The following is a 19373-nucleotide window of genomic DNA, read 5'->3' as shown; positions in this document are numbered from 1 at the left end:
AAAAGTGAAGAAGAAATGCCATGAATTGAGCCTAAAGGTTATTTATTAGATTATAAAGATGCTGTAATTTCATAAAAGGGTTATTTATAGAGTTTTTAAAGATTTTTAATTACTAGAATAGTAGTACTATACTAGAAATTAAAAATAATTCAAGTTTGATACTTAAAACCGATTTTTAAAACGTGTTTTAAGGGGTTTTAAATTATTTAAAGCTGCTGTAATTTTTATTTTAAGTTATTAATTTTAGTTACTTTGTTTTCTAGGCGGAGAATATATCGTAGGAACTTTTAGAGAGTTAAAAGTGGCCTACATGCTAGTTTACACGAAGTACGTGCATAATTACGTGCTATGTGGCTTAGTATCATGTTCTAAAGAGAATTTAAATTTTAGTATCATGTATAGGAGCCTACTTTGTTCATATATCTGATTTCTGAAATTGTTTTACATGTTTATGCCTGTGTGCAACATGTGACTTGGAATTTAGTATGAATATTGGATTATATGTTTGTGTGGAATAATTGATGCAAACATGTCAAAAAGTTTATTTATTAATTCGTATAAGAATTAGTATATGTTATAAAGCGAATCATGTTATTTATGTTTCGTTGAGAAGTACTATTTTAATATCTTGTAAGGACTGTGGACCTTATTTGGTAAGTTTACAAGTTATACCTATATAAAGGTAAGATTATTGTTGGCTAGGTTCAACAAGTAAAAAAAATTTAGGATAAAAAAGAATTAAAGTAGTATTGAATTGTGAGTTGTGATCACTTGTTAGATCCAAAGATAAAAGAAATTCAGTTGTGACTGTCTGGTTATTATTTATGTGTTATTTGTATGTGTGTGTCAACACAAGTAATAATATGTAAATAACGTAAAGTGTAACGAGAATGAGTTATAGACTTTAGACTGGTGCACGTCGAGAGTTGGACATTAAGGGTTGGAGTACATGGTGGTAGCCCATGGCTCTTCTAGGAATGGATTGATCACCATCCCTCTTTTAGTTCAAACATTCCTCGATATTGCAGGTCACTTTGAAGTACGGAGTCGCGCCTGTATTTCACATTAGTAGATAAGTCAACTCGTCCAATAAACTATTTCATTTAAAGGAAGAAATGATGTTTAGAGTCTAGTTCAATAAAAATTGTCTGCAAATTATTATATGCTTATATTGTTATTTATCCCTGCATGTTATTTATGTAGTATCATGTTTAGGATTACTTATATTTAATATGTAGTACTCAGCTTTGGTGATTACGTGCGTTATTTGTATGTGTGATCATAGCTTTGCCTATTGATCCTGTGATGATCCTTCTGGTGAACAGAGTCAATATTGCATTGACATTACAGCTTCGTAAATGCGCATCTCATTGGGAATCTGAAGTGGAGAGATTGTATATCTAACGTAGTTTAATTTCTGTTTTCGTAGGAACATATTTATTTCAGATAGTTGTTCATTTAAGTTGGGTTAAGTTTCAAACACTTGTCATTTATTTAGTAAGTTTTAATAAAATTGATTTTTAGTATATTGCTTTCCGCCGCAAAATTCTGAATAAGCCAATACGTTATCACACGGGCGATAATACTTGAGTAATTTCTACTTGTTTATTATAAAGGTACTTTTTAAAAAGAGAGAATTACCGGGATGTTACAAGCTCTATGTCTTGGACAAACCGCGATAATGCTGGGTAATTCTCTACTTGTTTATTATAAAGATACTTTCTAAAAAGAGAGAATTATCGGGATGTTACAGGCTCTATGTGTTGGACAAACCGAGGCATAAAATGTATTATTGACAGCTCAGACTTTAACCCCTACTTTCCCTGCATGATTCTATAATCCATTACAACCCTCATCTTATAGGCCCAGACATCCCAATCCTCCCCCACTTAATGCCTCATTAAATAATCCTTAGGACCTATGTTGTAAACCATTTGCGAAAATAAAAAAAAAAAAATAGTCTAAGTTCTTATGTATAATAGGTTTTAGAACATATATTATATATATATGTAAAAATAAATGCCAAAAAAAACATAAATCAACATACAAAATTACCACTCATACGTGACTAGAATTTGAACGCATAGGATAATAGGAGAAACCTTACACGTGAATACTCAGCCGTGACTAGAACCTGAAGCATGTTCACCTAATATACTGAGAGGGTGTTCGGTATGAAAACTTTCGATGTAAGAAACGGATTCAAATAAGCGTTTCCGTTTCCAATTGTTTAGTATGAGTATTAAGTAACAAATACCGTTTCCGGAGAAAAACATAATCCCCCCATTTGTTACCTTTATCAAACTAGTAGAAACAAATCATGTTTCCTTCTTCAATCATAAACCTCTCAATTGTTTTCCATTCCACTAAGATACCAAACAATTATTAAAGGTAACGATTATTATTTCCATCTTCCTTATCAAAATCCTTTCCATTCCGTTTCCATTAATCTTACCAAACACCCCCTGAAATAAGAATCCAGAAGTCCACAACCAGAATCACAAAGGAAACCAATTCAATACAGAAAAATATTTGTATATATGAAGGCAAGAAATGATGAAGGCACCCATACGAACCCTTAATCCCCCCTCACAACCTATGACCAACATGATATCAAATATGGCAAATAAACATCAAGCCTCTCACATATGCCAAAAGTATTCTAAGAAGTGCCCAGAGGATAATTAGCCTGGGGCCTGAATCAAACACCGCATGATAGATAGCAAACTGGAGTTAAGGGAACAAACTTCAAATCTGAGAAAACTTTGGTCAAAACAAACATTGCTGATCTTTCACAGGTGAGGAGTAAATCTATAAAAATCAAAATTAAATGATCATAACAGCTCCAAATCACTCCCATCAAACAACATATGTACAAAGTAGCCAACAGATATCCAGAACATAGGACTTCGAACCTCACACCACAATTTCCCGAAGTACACAATATATGCTGTAAGCACCACCCATGATGATGCAGATAAACAGCTAACCTAGTCTTAAAAGAAGTTGAGATAGAGCAGAGCAGGGCTTGTCCATTAAGTGACCACAACTAGCAACCAAGAGACAGACTACACATACATTTCGTCTAGCAAGATAAGTAATAACGTAGTATATATAAGCCATTGTAAACACAAAGAAAGTCGGCCAACTTTCCTGTGACTAAACTAAACATCATGTAACATGAAGCAGGAAGGGTTTACGCAGTGAAACGACATATTTCTGAATCAGAAAAACCTCCCGATCCAGCCAATTAGGCTTCAGTAGCACAGAAACGATTGGGTTCGGAATTTTGGAAGTAGGAAAAGTCCAACTCCATAACACGGCATGTGCCTGCACACACCAATTCAGGACAAAACCAAGAGCTAAATATGGATAAGCAAAAGCTCAGTTTGTAATACCACCATCATAGCATCACATTCAAATTTGTTTTTTCAAGAAGGAACCTGCTTAACTAAAACTGAAAAGGTGAAATATATCTGCAAAGAAGAAAAGAAAATATTTACATCGCAAAATCACAGCAGGTGAGAAGCTGACCAATGACCTCAACCATAAGATAAGCACAATACCTGGAGTCGAAAGAGAGATGGCAGCACCAAAACACCAGTAAACATCCAGTCACGTTAAAATCAACACCCCTAAAACAGGAAAACTTGGAATATGCATGATAGATGAGACAACCAGTAACGTTAAAATCAACACACCTAAAGCAGGAAAAACTTGGAATATGCATGATAGATGAGACAACCAGTAACGTTAAAATCAACACACACCCCTAAAGCAGAAAAAACTTGGAATATGCATGAGATATTCAAACACTAAAATAGTTATATACCCGAGAATCAGAAGCAGAAACAAAATAACACCAGTAACCACTCTCATGTCGATGAATCCGAGGATTTAATACGACAAACACACAACATAAAACTGAAAATCAATAACTAACAGTGAAGACTACTCGGAGTCAAAAGAAAACCAAAACATTAGTGGAGACAGTATTGAGTATTGACCCACAAACAAAGGTTAGAACATGAACCTGATTCGATTCACATAAAGCTACATCCCCATGAGCAGACCAAGTATAAGATCATCACAAACCTGAGGCATGACCCAACCACCACATTTTAGATAGCAACTTAAGACAGCAAACTTCAATTTAAGAGAACAAATCTGCCAAACATACATTCCGGTCTTTAAATAGGGAAAAAGTAAAACTACAAGATCCAAAAGATTTGGCTTACCCAAATAAGCCTCACAGGAACAGTCCAAATCGTGTACAGTGTACTACATAGTCACACTCCACAAGAAATTTAATCATACATACCGGCTCATCCCAAAGCAAAATGGTCTCACTACAATGCTGGAAGCATGTAAATGGGTTAGAAAGAAAATAAGAAACTAATTTCACCAATCCAAGAGGATTCGCGTTTGAAATAGCAAAGCTAAAGAAACATAGGATTCTAAACTCGTACCACGAATCCCCACAACTACCCAGTATATACAGTAAAAGTACATTCTATCGCAACTTGGACATAGTTCAAGTTCAGCTAGTTTCAAGTCGTGAAAGCATCAAGACCATCATTAACCATAATATATGAGAAACTGAAACAGAACGAGAAACTCAAATCTTTCAAAGAGGGCGCCCAGCAAGGGCAACTAACAACCACAAGACAAACATACACTTTTTTTTGCCATGAGAAATCAATCAAGCAAGGCGAGAATAGCATAATAGACATTGACGCTGTGAAAACAGGAAGTCGAACCTGTAAGGCCGTAACTTTGACCCAACCGACCAATATCCATATGATTTCCCTAAAGCCTGTATCTCTTGAAGAACTACAGTAGAAACAACACCAAAATTTCAATCCTCTTGTCACTTGATCATTTCTACTACTAGAAAAAACCCCATCACAGAAAACCTAGTCTGAAGAAGGGAAATAAACAGAGAACATAACATCAAGAGAGATGTGAGGTGCACTTACATGATATTCTATTTTAGTGTAACATGATCCTTAAAAAACAATGGTAGAAGTAAACAACAGAGTTTAAAGCATATACCTTTACATATATGACAGAAATGGTAAGGAAAAAGAAGGAAAAATTATATGTCTATACCACTACATCAGCGACAATAGGATGACAAATCGCATACTACAGGAGTACTAAATTATTAAAAAGTTGCAGTATAAGGGAAAAGAAATTTTCTGATTGCTAACCAGCTCTTACAAAGGTAGGATAAAAGGCACCACAACCACTTCTTCAGCAATAGATATCAACTGCCAAAGTGCTCATCAACTATTCAGAACCAAACCAGACATAAGCGCTACCACGAATCCCGAAACAAAAAATGCAGCATAAGGGAAAACAAATTTTCTGATTGCTAACCAGAATATCCAGCTCTTACAGAGGTAGGACACAAGGCACCACAACCACTTCCTCAGCAATAGGAATCAATTGCCAAAGTGCTCATAAACTGTTTAGAACCAAGACCAAACATGAGCACTATCACGAATTCGAAAATTTAAATACCTTAAGATGACTGAAAGACTATGCACAAGTACCAGAACTGAAGCCTCATTGACAAATGAACACCATCATAACAGAAACAATCTGCAACAAGAAAATATCCAGCTCTTACAAAGGTAGGGCACACAGTTGACAGTACCACATCCACTTCTTCAGCAATAGGAATCAATTGCCAAAGTGCTCATAAACTGTTTAGAACCAAAGACCAGACATGAGCACTACAGTGAATTCCAAAACATTAAATACCTTAAGACGACTGAAAGACTATGCAAATGTACCAGAACTGAAGCCTCATTGACAAATGAGCACCATCATAGCAGAAACAATCTGCAACAAGAAAAAAACAATCTAACGGAGCATATGTATGGAGTATACCAAGAAAATGGAGGCTAACAGGACAAACAACTCCCTCTACACTTGCAGACACCTCTTACCAACAATATATCCCCGAGCCAACGGATTTAGCAGCAACCAAATGCTTTACAACAAGAACTAATTAACACAAAAACAAGAACAAAATAAAAAATCAAATAAAAGAAACAGAAAACAGCTTTGTCAACGGATGAAGTTACTAATGCAACACAAACCCTTGGATATGAGAATTGAATAGTAACATATCATTATTATCAAATCATCCCAGCAAACATTGGAAATAACGATTTGTTACCATTCAAGAGTCGTATTGTGCTCCAATGATTCCCCATGAAAACAAAACAGCTACAACCTTAATCAAGAACTTCCAAGGCTACAATGCAGAATCGCGTAGAACAGAAGAAAAATCGACAAAATGATCATGAAGCTGCAAAATTAATGCAGCAGATAGAATTACAAGGTAATCAGTCCGCGCCAAAGAAAAGACTCAAGGAATATCTAATAAATAACTAATCGCGTGCATCATCATAAAATGAATCACAAAAATATGCCAGAAATTTATGAGCTTAAATCACTAGTTGACCATCGACATTGATTTCCCAGAAGCCATACAAGGTAAGAGCCCAACCAAGTAAAACTACTGACAAATTTAACATCAGGATATGACCAATTAACCAGTAAACCAATAAATATAAAAACTAGGGACCTTTCAAACTCAACATAGATCAAAATACAAGAATACTAGATATGTCACCCAAGACTGAGAGCATACGAAAATAGTATGAAAGCATACACCTGTAGTATGTTCTTCTAATATGCTGAAATAAGAATTCAAACGTCCACAAAGAATCACAAATGAAGTGCGAGTCGATATTCAATACAGAAAAATATAAGTATCAACTATCAAGGAAAGAAGAAATGTAGGTAGAGATATTAGCAACCAACACAAAAAGGAATAGGAACAAACATAAAGGAATGAACAACGTCCTTTCCCAAACCTCTTCCTTATCAATCAAGCTGCAACACAAAAAGAAATAGGAACAAACAAAAAGGAATGAACAACATCCTTCCCAAGCATCTTTCTTATCAATCAAGTTGTTTATAATTGTGTATCAACAAAAAGCAGTGGCGAATACAAGAACTAAACCACATGGGTTCAAAGTTGTTCGAATATAAATTCTAAATAACATTTTACTATCTAGAGATTCGATTCCTAAAGAAAAGGATAGCTTTCAACAATTGTACTTAGTGGAGATTCCATTTTTTATTACATTAAAAAAAATTATACATCCATGATATGAAACATGAAAAAAATATATATATATTAACAACTTAGCACAAATATGAAATCTTAAATGACTAATTGACAACGAATCAACACAATAACACTAATAAGCTCTTCGCATTTTGGGTGATATTAAGCTTTGTCAATAATTTGTTTTAGAAGTAATGTGTCAAATTCTTCCAATTAATATTTGCACATTAAGTTTATAAAATGCATACAAGAATATAGAACATTTATCATTCACATTTTAACACAACTCATAAATATATCTGAGCACTAAATCAAGTAATCAACATAGTTTTTTTTTTTTGGACTAAATGCATGATTAATTTATTGCTTAACCAAGGGAAATGGGGAGAGAATGGAAATCAAACCAAATTCATTAACCATTACCTTCTATTATTTTTGTACCGGGTGGGAGAGAGATCTATAGATAAAAAGGAGAGCTAAAAAGTAAATGGTGAACAAAGAAAAAATAAAAGAAACTAAACATAAGATAAAGGAAGACAATTCCCCTCAAGAAAGAGAGGAAAGAGAAAAAAAAAAGAAATCAAACAAAACATAAGAAAAAGGAAAGAAAAAGAAGATAAGAAGCAATGAAACAAAACATCCTTCAATGATCGAACCCGCGACCCCGAATAAGCGAACACAAGTACCCAAAAGACCAAAGTTCAACGCTGAGTGTCATATTATAAGATATCACGCGTGTTTCTTTATATATACCATCAATTTAGTTTCCTTTATTTTTTGGTTTCTCACAGTTTTTTACCCGGATCCGTGTGGGTTCAGTTTGTTCATTCGCTGGATCCACCACTAACCAAAAGCATGTGGAAAAGGGAGTGAAGTCGTGGAGAACTATTAACGAATGAAGAGAACAGCACGTTAGAAGGAGCTAAGGCTGTTATTTCCCATCGAGCCTCCCTCAAATATCAAGGAGCACAACATCTGCAACCAAAAAAAACCACAAAAGAAAACAGTTCCTCCATAAGTTAAAAGCAAAAGGCTCCTCTTTTCTAGTCCCTCAACTAATAACATGCGCCGCTGGCAGTAATCAAACAAAAAGTAATATAAATATGAACTGGAAGCAGAAAGACACAGTCCAAACTCCAGACTATATTAAAAACATGGTAAACTTGGTAGTTTTTGCAAAAAGATAAATTCAGGACGGACCTCCAAAACTGGGACATAGATAACTGAAGCCCAATTAAGCAGTACACCACAACATATCTACTGAAGCAAAACCTAAAACGGGAACCAAATATGTAGATACCAAAGTAAAGAATCTTCCCGTCACAAAATCATAACATGGCCACATGGGTGAAGGCTAATCAATGAGATCAGCCATAAGATGAACACAGCTAGAAGCGGGAAAGAAAGACACCGACACCATATACTCAGTTAAACATTCAGTAACATCAAGATCAACATGGGCATCAAGCAGAAGATTGAACTTGGTGCACGATAAAGAAATATATCAAAATACAAACTGATACAAAGTTATATACTTCAAAAGTTGAGCAAAGTTTTCTGATCCATCAGCATTGCAGCTCGATGTCACCATCACATGTTAACGAATTCAAGGATAATATACGGCATATACAAGTTATAACTAAATGACTTTGGTGAACAAACCAGCTTGCAAGCAAAGTCCAGCCAAATCCAAAACATCATTCCAATAGTCATGACAACAACTGTAAGATTATGACACATATCTGAGACACATTCACATGGAACTTTGTGTGAAGAATCTAAAATCATCTGAGATGAACATGAAGCACAAAGCAAGGTCCAGAATCAGCTGAAATATCAAAAAGAAAATCGATTTCCATATTAGTACAGCAGATCTCCAAAGAGCTGATGATATACTAGCAGATCATCCCCAAAAGAAATGATAGACAGCTTAAATCAGCACAAGACCACTCGAAATCCATCACGTTCAGCCAATAGTTGATGACACTACAAAGACCATATCGATACAGTGAGGAGCACAAAATCAGCAACCGTACAAGTCCAACACAACCTACCAATATGACATCTGAAATGGCATATAGACCATATGACATGAAAGTAAACCCTAATTTTGAAAGCCAGATAATACAAAAAGTTCCTTCCAATCAGCAAAGCAACCTACATTTTCCTGACAGAAAACCAACCAAAAAAATGTCGTGCATGCACACATGAGAAGCCAAAAGCCATAAAAAATTATAATCCAAATGTACCAAGAGCATATCTAAAATTGGTACTGAAAATTCAAGAGTATAGCATCAATGAAGAATGTACAAGACGTCCCATTAGACAAGAAACCATAAAACGTTAATGCAACCAATGCTAAAAATGTATAACCCTAGAAATTGATGAAGCCTATACAATCAACATCAGAACTCAATAAGAAAATGAGTCCAATATTGATAGAAATATTTCTTTGCAGAGAGTAAGCTGTAGCCCTCAGAGCAGGAGCTGGGATACGATATAGCTGCATTAAGTTTTGCTCAAGTTGGTAGGCCTCAAAACAAAATATAGAGCCTGAAAACATGTACCCTAAAGTATATGCAACCCCTTGAATCCCTGAAAAGTTAACATGACAATATGAAATTGAAGCAGGACAAATTTAACGGTCTGGAAGACGAACATCTTTAAGTTGGTAGGCCTCAAAACAAAATATAGAGCCTAAAAACATGTACCCTAAAGTATATGCAACCACTTGAATCCCTGAAAAGTTAACATGACAATATGAAATTGAAGCAGGACAAATTTAGCGGTCTTGAAGACTAACATCTTTTTCTTAAGACTCATTATCATTTGCTGCCAACTACAGATAAAATGACACTCTGCAGATACCCAAAGTACTCTAAATCTTATTTAGACAGAAAAACATGAGACCCTCAAAACATCAACCTCATATTCCAAAAATATTATAAGTATCTAGAAAATCATCAACCTGAGGCATGACCCAAATACTGCATCATAGATAACAAACTGAAGTTAACAAGTGAACTTCAAACTTAAGAGAACCTTTCAACCAAACATACACCCTGGTCTTTAGTTAGAGGGGTGTAAATCTACAGAATGTAAATGAATTAGCCAGTTTGGTCTTTAATTAGAGGGGTGTAAATTTACAGAATCTAAATGAATTAGCCAGGTTGGTCTTTAGTTAGAGGGGTGTAAATCTACAGAATCTAAATGAATTAGCCTTCTCAAATAAACCTCACGCATACACTCCACATGAACTCCAATCACCATAGCGAGCAGCTTTTCCTGTTAAAAAATTAATAGTCAACTCGCCTATGATATAACCTGGTCATACAACAGCATTGGAGACATATACAGATACATAGTATACACCATTACTGTAATGATGTAAAAGAAAAACTATAGCACACACCAACCTAGAAAGATCTTCATGTTCAAAGTGGCCAACAAAAATCTAGAACATGAGACTCCAAAGTACAAACCTACCATAAGGTCCCGGACTACCCAGCATATGCTATAAGAACATACCCAGCATATGCTATAAGAACATAGTCTATGACAGCTTGTTCATATATTGCACATCAAACAACTACTAGAGGAGATTCAGACAGAGTGAGAAACTATTTACGGCAGAGAAGGATGCCTGCATTTAATCAACCACGGCTAACAACCCTCAGACAAACTACACATGCACTGCTTGCTATAAGAGCTCAATCTAGCAAGCCAGAATACCATAATGGATTGTGCATACTTTACATAACACATTTTCATTACACAGACTTCCTACAAAAAAAATCCAAAGCCATCCTGCAACTACGAAATCCAAGATAATCCAAAATTCCAACCCTTTCACCATTCCCATCATTCCTGATGCAACTCCCAATCCTGAAGATAGAATAATATCTGAAAGACAATCTCATATTCCAAAATGCACCAATGACCAATAAAATCTCACTCATTGGTCCAAAAAGAATTACCAGAAGGAAAATCATCCAGATAAATGGATTCTCACAATGCATCAGTCATTAGTCCAAAAAGAATAACCAGAAGGAAAATCCTCCAGATAAATGGATTCTCACAATGCATGAGTCATTAGTCCAAAAAGAATTACCAGGAGGAAAATCATCCAGATACATGGATTCTCACAATGCATATGCTTACATAATGTCCTATAGAAAGTGAGCAATACTTGACTTTAACACCCCTGGAAAAAAAAGGAAAAAGTTCACTACAAATTGTTAACATATATTCCTCTTCATAAATCAAAGAAACTCCAATACAACAGACAGGAACATAAAGAGTACCTACTGAACAGAGATTGTAGCAGAGGACTAACACACCAACTTCCCAACTAAAGTTAACACTATATCAGAGAAAATGCACTACAAAAAAATGGGCCAAATAATTAGTTGTTCAATCAAATCATATAAGAAAAGCAACTCGAACATAGAAATAAAAGGAATGTAGCTGAGTCGAATCAAAGATCTGAAAGATGTAAATCAACAGACTATCCTCGATGAAGATGCCATCTACTGGAGGGAACAGGGGGAAGAAATCTTGTTCCAACCAGCATCTAATCCCCAACTCTATTGATGTCAGATCTAGACACCCAGGCCCCAGCTAAACTAGTCCTTCGAGAACAAGCACTATGAAGACCCATCCCATAAAAAGATGTGTATGTACAAAATCACAATCAATAATTTTTAACTTCTCACTTCTCAGCTTGCATGTGAGCTTCATACAAGCCATGCAAAATCCAACAACACCTGAGAATTAAAATGTAAAGAAAGAAGGTGGCATCAGCGTTGTCCAACATAAGGAACTGCAATAAAACCCTATAGGAAAGACTGAACAGCCCAAACCTGTCGCCAAAAAAATCTCACGGCATATATCTTCACATTCATCATAAGGAGAAGCAGTAACTGTGGTAGCCAAGAGAATATCAATCAGCGAAAGAAAGCAAAATTCTAAACACTAAAACAACGAGAATCAAGAATCAAAGGCCCAATACAAGCCCCCAACATATGCTTAACATAAAGATTTCTCATCATTTCACGAAACCAGAATCAAAAACCACATATCTAGAGCTAGCTGGTTCTCCACGAAATGCATTGAGGCGCAGCAGTTGACTGCGTATCTAGGGGTAAAGCACTGTTTCGGTGCGGACCGCGAGAGCGGTACCAAGTCGAGTAATACTAGATATGACCTCCAAATAACGGCCAGTGAGATGATGGGGGATAAGCTTCAGCGTCAAGAGGGAACAGCCTGGATCACCAGCTAAGGCCCCTAAATGACCGCTCAGTGATAAAGGAGGTAGGGGTGCAGAGAAAGCCAGGAGGTTTGCCTAGAAGCAGCCACCCTTGAAAGAGTGCGTAAGTAATAGCTCACTAATATCTAGAGGAAAGCAAAATCAATTGGCCAAACATTCTTCCTCGTTTTTAGTTTAATGAGTTTCATGTGTCATGTTGTGTATCCTTACATTTGTTGACATGATAATGGTGATTCTGAGATTCAGCCCTGGTGGATTACAGAATACTCTTGCTCAGCTTCTTCCGATATATCATATTGTGTATCCTTGCATTTGTTGACATATGATAATGGTGATTCTGAGATTCAACCCTGGTGGATTACAGAATACTTCTGCTCAGCTTCTTTCGATATATAGCTATATTAGTTTTGAATATTGGATGCATATTTCAAGTTTGTACTTCTGCTTCAGGTACGAACACCAAAGTGACACCGCAAAGAAAATATTTCCACATTACTGACCAAATACGGACCATGAAGCAGGAATCCATTAGCACCATATAAATGTACTAGCAAACTTCAGAAAAATCAATCGGATATCAGAAGCGAAGAACAGACCGTTAACATGGAATAAAAGACGAACAAGCACTCTATAATTTGTAATCGCTATCCAAATAGAACAGTAGAAAGGATGAGGTGGCTAAAGACTGCCACCACTCTCACTTAACAACTTCAAGAGGATCCCACATAACACATTTGCTGCCACCCAAAAAAAACGACAATTTACACTTAATCACAAATGCTTCACTTTGCTACCAAACATAGATAAACCAACAATTTACTTCAGCGCATACATATAGAAAACACTATAACCTCAAAACACAACCTCGCACCTAATGGGACAATTGAAAGTAGATTCCCATAAAATAATCATGAACCTGAGGCATGACCCAAACAACATATGTCATGATGTTAGATAGCAAACTTAAGTTGAGACAACAAACTTCAAGCTTAGAGAACACTTGTGCCAAAAGATACATGCTGCTCTTTGAATAAGGAAAGAGTATCCAGAAGACTTAGCTTACCCGTATGTAACAGTTCAGATCTCGTACATGATTACACTAAACAAGAACTTCATATATAAATAACCGATTCGTCCATAAACCATCTGGTTACACAAAAGTACTGGAAACCACGAAATAGAACAAATTGAGAAACTAAATCACCAATCTGAAAGGATTCATGTTCGAAGTAGCAAAATATATAACACCTAGGACTCCAAACCTTGTACCACAAATTCCCACAACTTCACAACTATATACGGTAAGAGCATGGTCTATGCAGTACTTCAAGTGCAGCTATTTCATATACCTCTGAAGCTATGAAAGCACCAAGACAAGCATCACAATGAAAATGGAATAATTAATGGAAAAACTCTTGTGAGAAATGAAACAGAATGAGAAACCCAATCTTCCAAAGAAAAATAACATCCCTACAAGTGAGGGCAACCAACAACAATAAAACAAACGTACACCTTTTTAATATGCGAGCTCGATCCAGCAAGGCTAGAATAACATAACAGACATCGATGCTAAGCATACAAGAGGTTGATCCTGTAACGCTGTAAGCCTGTAATTGTGAAGGAACTGAACAATAGTGTTTGATTACACTAACTTCTAAACTCCACATAAGTTTTCTAAAGCCATTCAGAACTTAAAGAAGAACTCCCGCAGCTGGAAATCCCACACAACAATTTGCTTGCTACGTCATCATTTCTACTACTAGAGAGAACCCCCCTGCTGTCATAGAAAGATAACAATTTCCAACAGGCAATTTCATGTCCAAAATACACAATTGTCCAACAAAAACTAAAAAAAGCATGAGTCTGAAAGAACGGAAATGAACAGAGAGAAAAACATCAAGAGGCGTCATAATACCTTACAAGGCACTTAGACTGACAAATGAACCCTGAAAACACTGGTAAAAGTCAACAACAGAGTTTAAAGCATATGACATATATTAAGGGGAAAAGAAAGGGAGAGAATCATTTCCCACCCACAATATACCACAATGTCAGAGACATTGCATCCAATATACTGCATAAATATGAATGCTAGAGCATTTTTTCTTTTTTGCAAGACAAGACAACAGAAGAACAACTTGCATACACTGGATAAAAAATGAAATCCGATAGTCATGGGGTATTTGGAGACAGTCAAAACTCTTAAGTCACCTAGAACATATGATATTGTCAAGAGTTTGCAGTAAGGCTCAAACTAGTAGCTCACCCAAAACCTGAGGCATGATTGAAGCACATGGTAGATAGCAAGCTCAACTTCAGACAGCAGAATTCAAATTAAGAGAACCTGTCTATGGACGTTGTCGGCCCATAAAAAACAACCTAGTCACAAAATCATAGAAACATGAATAAATCCCTGCAATTACCAAGTATATGCTGCAACTTGCAAGAGCAGGAATTGCATATTGTTAACACTTCAAGTCCAGCAATATGCTTCAAGTCACGACACTGACAGCACCAGGCCGTCATTGACCAAAAAAATATGGGAAACTACATGTGGATCAAACAATTAAACCTGGTCTTGCAGGAAACTGAAACAAATAGAGAAACTCAATCTCACGTAGAAGGGTAACCTCCCTTCAAGTGACAAGAGAGTACCATGAGACAGACGTACATTTCTTACTATGAAACTTCCATCCAGCAAGACGAGAATATCATAATGGAAATCAATATTGTGCATACAAGAAATCAAGCCTGTAATTGTGACCGAAATAATCAATAGTATTTAACTACACTAACTTCCTAAGTCCATAAAAATTAAAAAACATAGAAATCTTACATAAATAGTCCAGCAGATCCAAGACCCCGACCCTCTTTCTACTTTCTCATTTCTACCATCTGGACTCACCATACACAAACCAAACAGAACACATAATAATATCAATACAATAGGATGACATGACGCGTACTATAGGAAATTAAAAGAGACAGCGACAAATGATTCTAGATTACTAGAACAACAGAAGGGAGAAGAAATATCCTGATTGGTAGGGTAGAAGGCCAGCCACTCCTTCAGGCTTCAGCATTAAGAATCAACTGCCAAAGTGTTCATAACTATTCAGAACCAAGACCACATATAAACATCAAACAAGAATTCCGGAACATTAGACTACCTTGGAGACAAATTAGCAGACATGAAACGTTGACTGTGCAAAAAGTAGCATAACTGAAGACTAGTCAACAAAATTCTCTACCAAATCAACATCGATCTTTAACAGAAAAATATGAGTCTGACAGATAAAAAAAATCTGAAGACCTTAAAATGCACTTAGACGGACACATGAACCCTGAAAAATTGCTGGTATAAGCCAACAACAGAATTTAAAGCATATGACAAAATTATGGAAAGCAAAAGGCAAATAAAATGAAAAAAAAAATCATTTGCCCACCCACACTATCACGATGTCAGAGATATATATATATACATCCATAAGCTGCATAAATATAAATGCTGGAGCAATTATGTTCTTTTTCGCAAGATAAAGAGGACGTAAGTCCAACAAAAAGCATACACACTGCGAAAGCACGGGCCAAAAACCACCCCAATATAGCCTTCGAACAATTAGAATTTTCACGAAAATCAAGGAAGCATGCACCTCGACATAAGAAAAAAGAATTCCCTGCCGAGTAAAATCAAGAAGCCTACAATCTGGAATCATATAATTTCGTAGTTGACAACCATTTCCAGAAGGAACACAAGAATAAGAATCCGAGCATGTGTTCCAAAAAAATGTACCCCATATCTCCTCAACTAAAAATGATACATCAACACTAAGACCGAGCAAATTCGTAAAGCTCAAGAATCAATACCCGTCGTGCCAGATTGCCAAGTATAGCAGAGTCCACATCTGTCAGCCTAGGACAGTACCGATACGAATATTCTCATTTCCAGCTTGCATGTAAATTCCATGTTGCAAAGTCCAACACCTGAATTCTGTAGGTGAGAAAGAAAGTGCATACTGCTGATAAGCAGTCCAAACCCATATATAAAACATCTCACACCCTAGATGTTCAACACTAAAAGAAAAATTAGTAGACAATAGTACACATACCAACTATGCGTCCCACAGCATGAGTATGACTCCATAACATTTCGCAAAAGGATGAATCAAGTCCAAGATTCAAAATTTTGAGACATCCAGCTTTGTCCAATACAAACCCCAAAAAAAATGAATTACTTACAGATTTCCTATCATACCTGAAGTCAAAGGATGAATCCATACATCTTGTCCAATACAAGCCCCAAAAAAAATGATTTACTTACAGATTTCCTATCATACCTGAAGTCAAAGGATGAATCCATACATCTAGAGGTGAGCAAGTATATTTGGCCAGGGCAAACAGTAACAGGATCAAAAAAAAAAAAAAAAACCTTTAAATCACAACTCTTAGACCTGTAAAATCAAAAGCGGTAAGATCCCACACGTAGTATCAACTCAAGAGTCAAGGTGAGCAAGTATATTTGGCCAGGGCAAACAGTAACAGGATTAAAAAAAACCTTTAAATCACAAGTCTTAGACCTGTAAAATTAAAAGCAGTAAGATCCCACACGTAGCATCAACTCAAGAGTCAAGACCACTAAATATGCCAAGTGAAATCTAAGCAAAAGATCTGTAATCATAAGATCAACTTGACCCACTATCAAATGGACAAATATCATAAGCTATGCAAGACAAGAAATCCCAACAAGTAATCTAAATAATAAATGATCAGCTCATTAAAAATAATCCAAGTCACAACTCACACAACAGTCCTTGAAACATGAACGCAGGCGGTGAGAGAAACATTTACAGCTTGTACCACACATCACTTCAACTACCAATTATATGCTGCAAGAGCATAGTCGATTGTTAACACTTCAAGTCCACCTCTATAATATGCTTCAAGACCAAGTCATGGTTCTGTGACAGCACCAAGGCTGTCATTGACCAAAACATATGAGAAACTACAAGCACACCAAACAATTAAACCTGATCGAGGAAACTGAAACAAAAAGAGAAACTCAAGTACATTTCTTACTACGAAACTTCAATCCAGCAAGACAAGGAGAACATAATGGACATCAATATTGGGCATACAAGAAAGCAAGTAATTGTGATTCAAATGATCCAAGAAATCTTACATAAATAGTCCAGCACCATACACAAACCAAATGGAATAAAAATATCATCAATACAATAGGATGACAGGACACGTACTACAGGAAGTTAAAAGAGAGCGAAGAGTGATTCTAGATTATTAGAAAAAACAAAAACGATGCAACAAATCAAGGGAAAAGATATATCCTTATTGGTAGGGTAGAACTCAAGCAATAAGAATCAACCGCCAAAGTGCTCATAGCTATTCAGAAGTCAGAACCAATACCACATATAAACATCAATCACTAATTCCAAAACATTAACTACCTTTGAGAAAAATTAGCAGACATGAAACATGGACTATGCAAAAGTAGCAGAACTAAACCCTCGTTAACAAGATATGATACCCAGATCAAAATCAATCTGCAACAGTAAATATATATCCAACACTGCACAACACAAAACAGCTTAGTTTAATAAATACGAACGCTAATAGAAAAATAACAACCTACACCGTAACACGATATGAGTATCAAATAGTAACAAATCACCATTATCGACCACAATCATCCAAATAATGATTTATTACTATCCAAGAGTCATATTGTGTTATAATGATTTCCCGTGGCAAACAAAAACAACTACCATTCTTAATCGAATTTATGATTTTCCAGAATCGCGTAGAACAAAAGATAAATCGATGACATTATCAAATTACTGCAACATCATAAAACGAATTACGAACATACGCCAAACTCTCCAAAAAGAGGAAAAAAAACTTGATCATCAGCAAATCGAAGAGAAATCCGCAGAATTTCATAAAGAGGAAAAAGAAACTTGATCATCAGCAAATCGAAGAGAAATCCGCAGAATTTCGAACCATGAAAAACAAAATTCACTTGAAACTACTTGAGAAAACTTGCCGATTTTCCAATCACAAATCATGCGAGAATAAAATATAACCATCAATCGAAAACGTAAATTGAAGGAGCGATGCAAGAACGCAAATCGGAAATTCAGAAATCGAGATGAAATTAATTACGACAGAAAGAAGGCGTACCTATAAAATTAGGGCATAAAAAACAGTGAGGACTGAGGAGGAGGGGGGAGGAGATTATTTATAATAGCGGTAAGTATGTCGGTTATGATGAGGCGGTATACAACGGTATTAAATTTGACGCGGTTTCGGAGAGTGGGTCAGCGTGTGAGTCTTTTTGTTGACTTCCTTATAAGGTTTATTTTAATTTTTTGGATTTTTTTTGGTTAAAACACTCTTATGTTTGGTGATTTTTGAAACAATTCCCCTTTTGTTTTTTTTTTTTTGAAATGAACCCCAAACGTTTTATAAAAAATTTGGTTGCACCCTCAAAACCTAACTTTCCGTCAAATTTAGACGTTTGTGGGGGCCTTTTTTTCATTTTTCCTCCTAAATGTTGCGTGAAATGACATTTTTATCCTTGGGTAATAAAACCCTTCAACTAACCTCTCATTCAATTCAATTCCTTCGTTTCTGATTTCATCTCTCTTACTTGCTTCAGTCAGAAATTCAACATCTCTCTCTTGTCATCATCTACACCTTTTCATCTTCTCTTTCAGTCTCTCTCATCCAGCTCTCTATCTCTCTCTTGTCATCATGGAGAATTCTGTAATGACAGAAAAGGGGAAACTTTTATGGACGGTAAAACAAGAGCATGGTGCCCAAAATAGGTAATTCACTGTGTTTTGGGTGAAATCCAGCGATAAATCCACAATTTTTTGGTGCGCTTTGCCTTTTTTATGCTCCTGATTTTTTGGTCAACACCACCAAATTTTCCACCTT

The 19373-nt window shown here is 36.0% G+C and overlaps 1 long non-coding RNA gene across 50 annotated transcripts; it reads right to left on the bottom strand.

Moving 5' to 3' along the window:
- Positions 1 to 1978: 1978 nt before the first annotated feature.
- Positions 1979 to 18921, bottom strand: LOC104906465 (uncharacterized). 50 transcript variants are annotated; one of them, XR_008968669.1, is made up of 6 exons: positions 16287 to 18914; positions 5559 to 15512; positions 5383 to 5470; positions 5224 to 5292; positions 4761 to 4833; positions 2791 to 4357 (listed from the first exon to the last, which is right to left on the bottom strand). It is a non-coding gene; the product is annotated as an uncharacterized LOC104906465 (long non-coding RNA). The 50 variants fall into 50 exon arrangements; XR_008968664.1 differs by having other exon boundaries at positions 5214 to 5292; positions 16287 to 18913; XR_008968682.1 differs by having other exon boundaries at positions 2791 to 3330; positions 3504 to 3566; positions 4034 to 4095; ... (1 more) ...; positions 4761 to 15512; positions 16287 to 18911.
- Between the last annotated feature and the right edge of the window lie 452 nt (positions 18922 to 19373).

This window comes from Beta vulgaris, chromosome 3, assembly GCF_026745355.1.
Source record: "Beta vulgaris subsp. vulgaris cultivar EL10 chromosome 3, EL10.2, whole genome shotgun sequence".
NCBI classification, from domain to species: domain Eukaryota; kingdom Viridiplantae; phylum Streptophyta; class Magnoliopsida; order Caryophyllales; family Amaranthaceae; genus Beta; species Beta vulgaris.
This window is presented reverse-complemented; position numbering and strand designations above follow the sequence as displayed.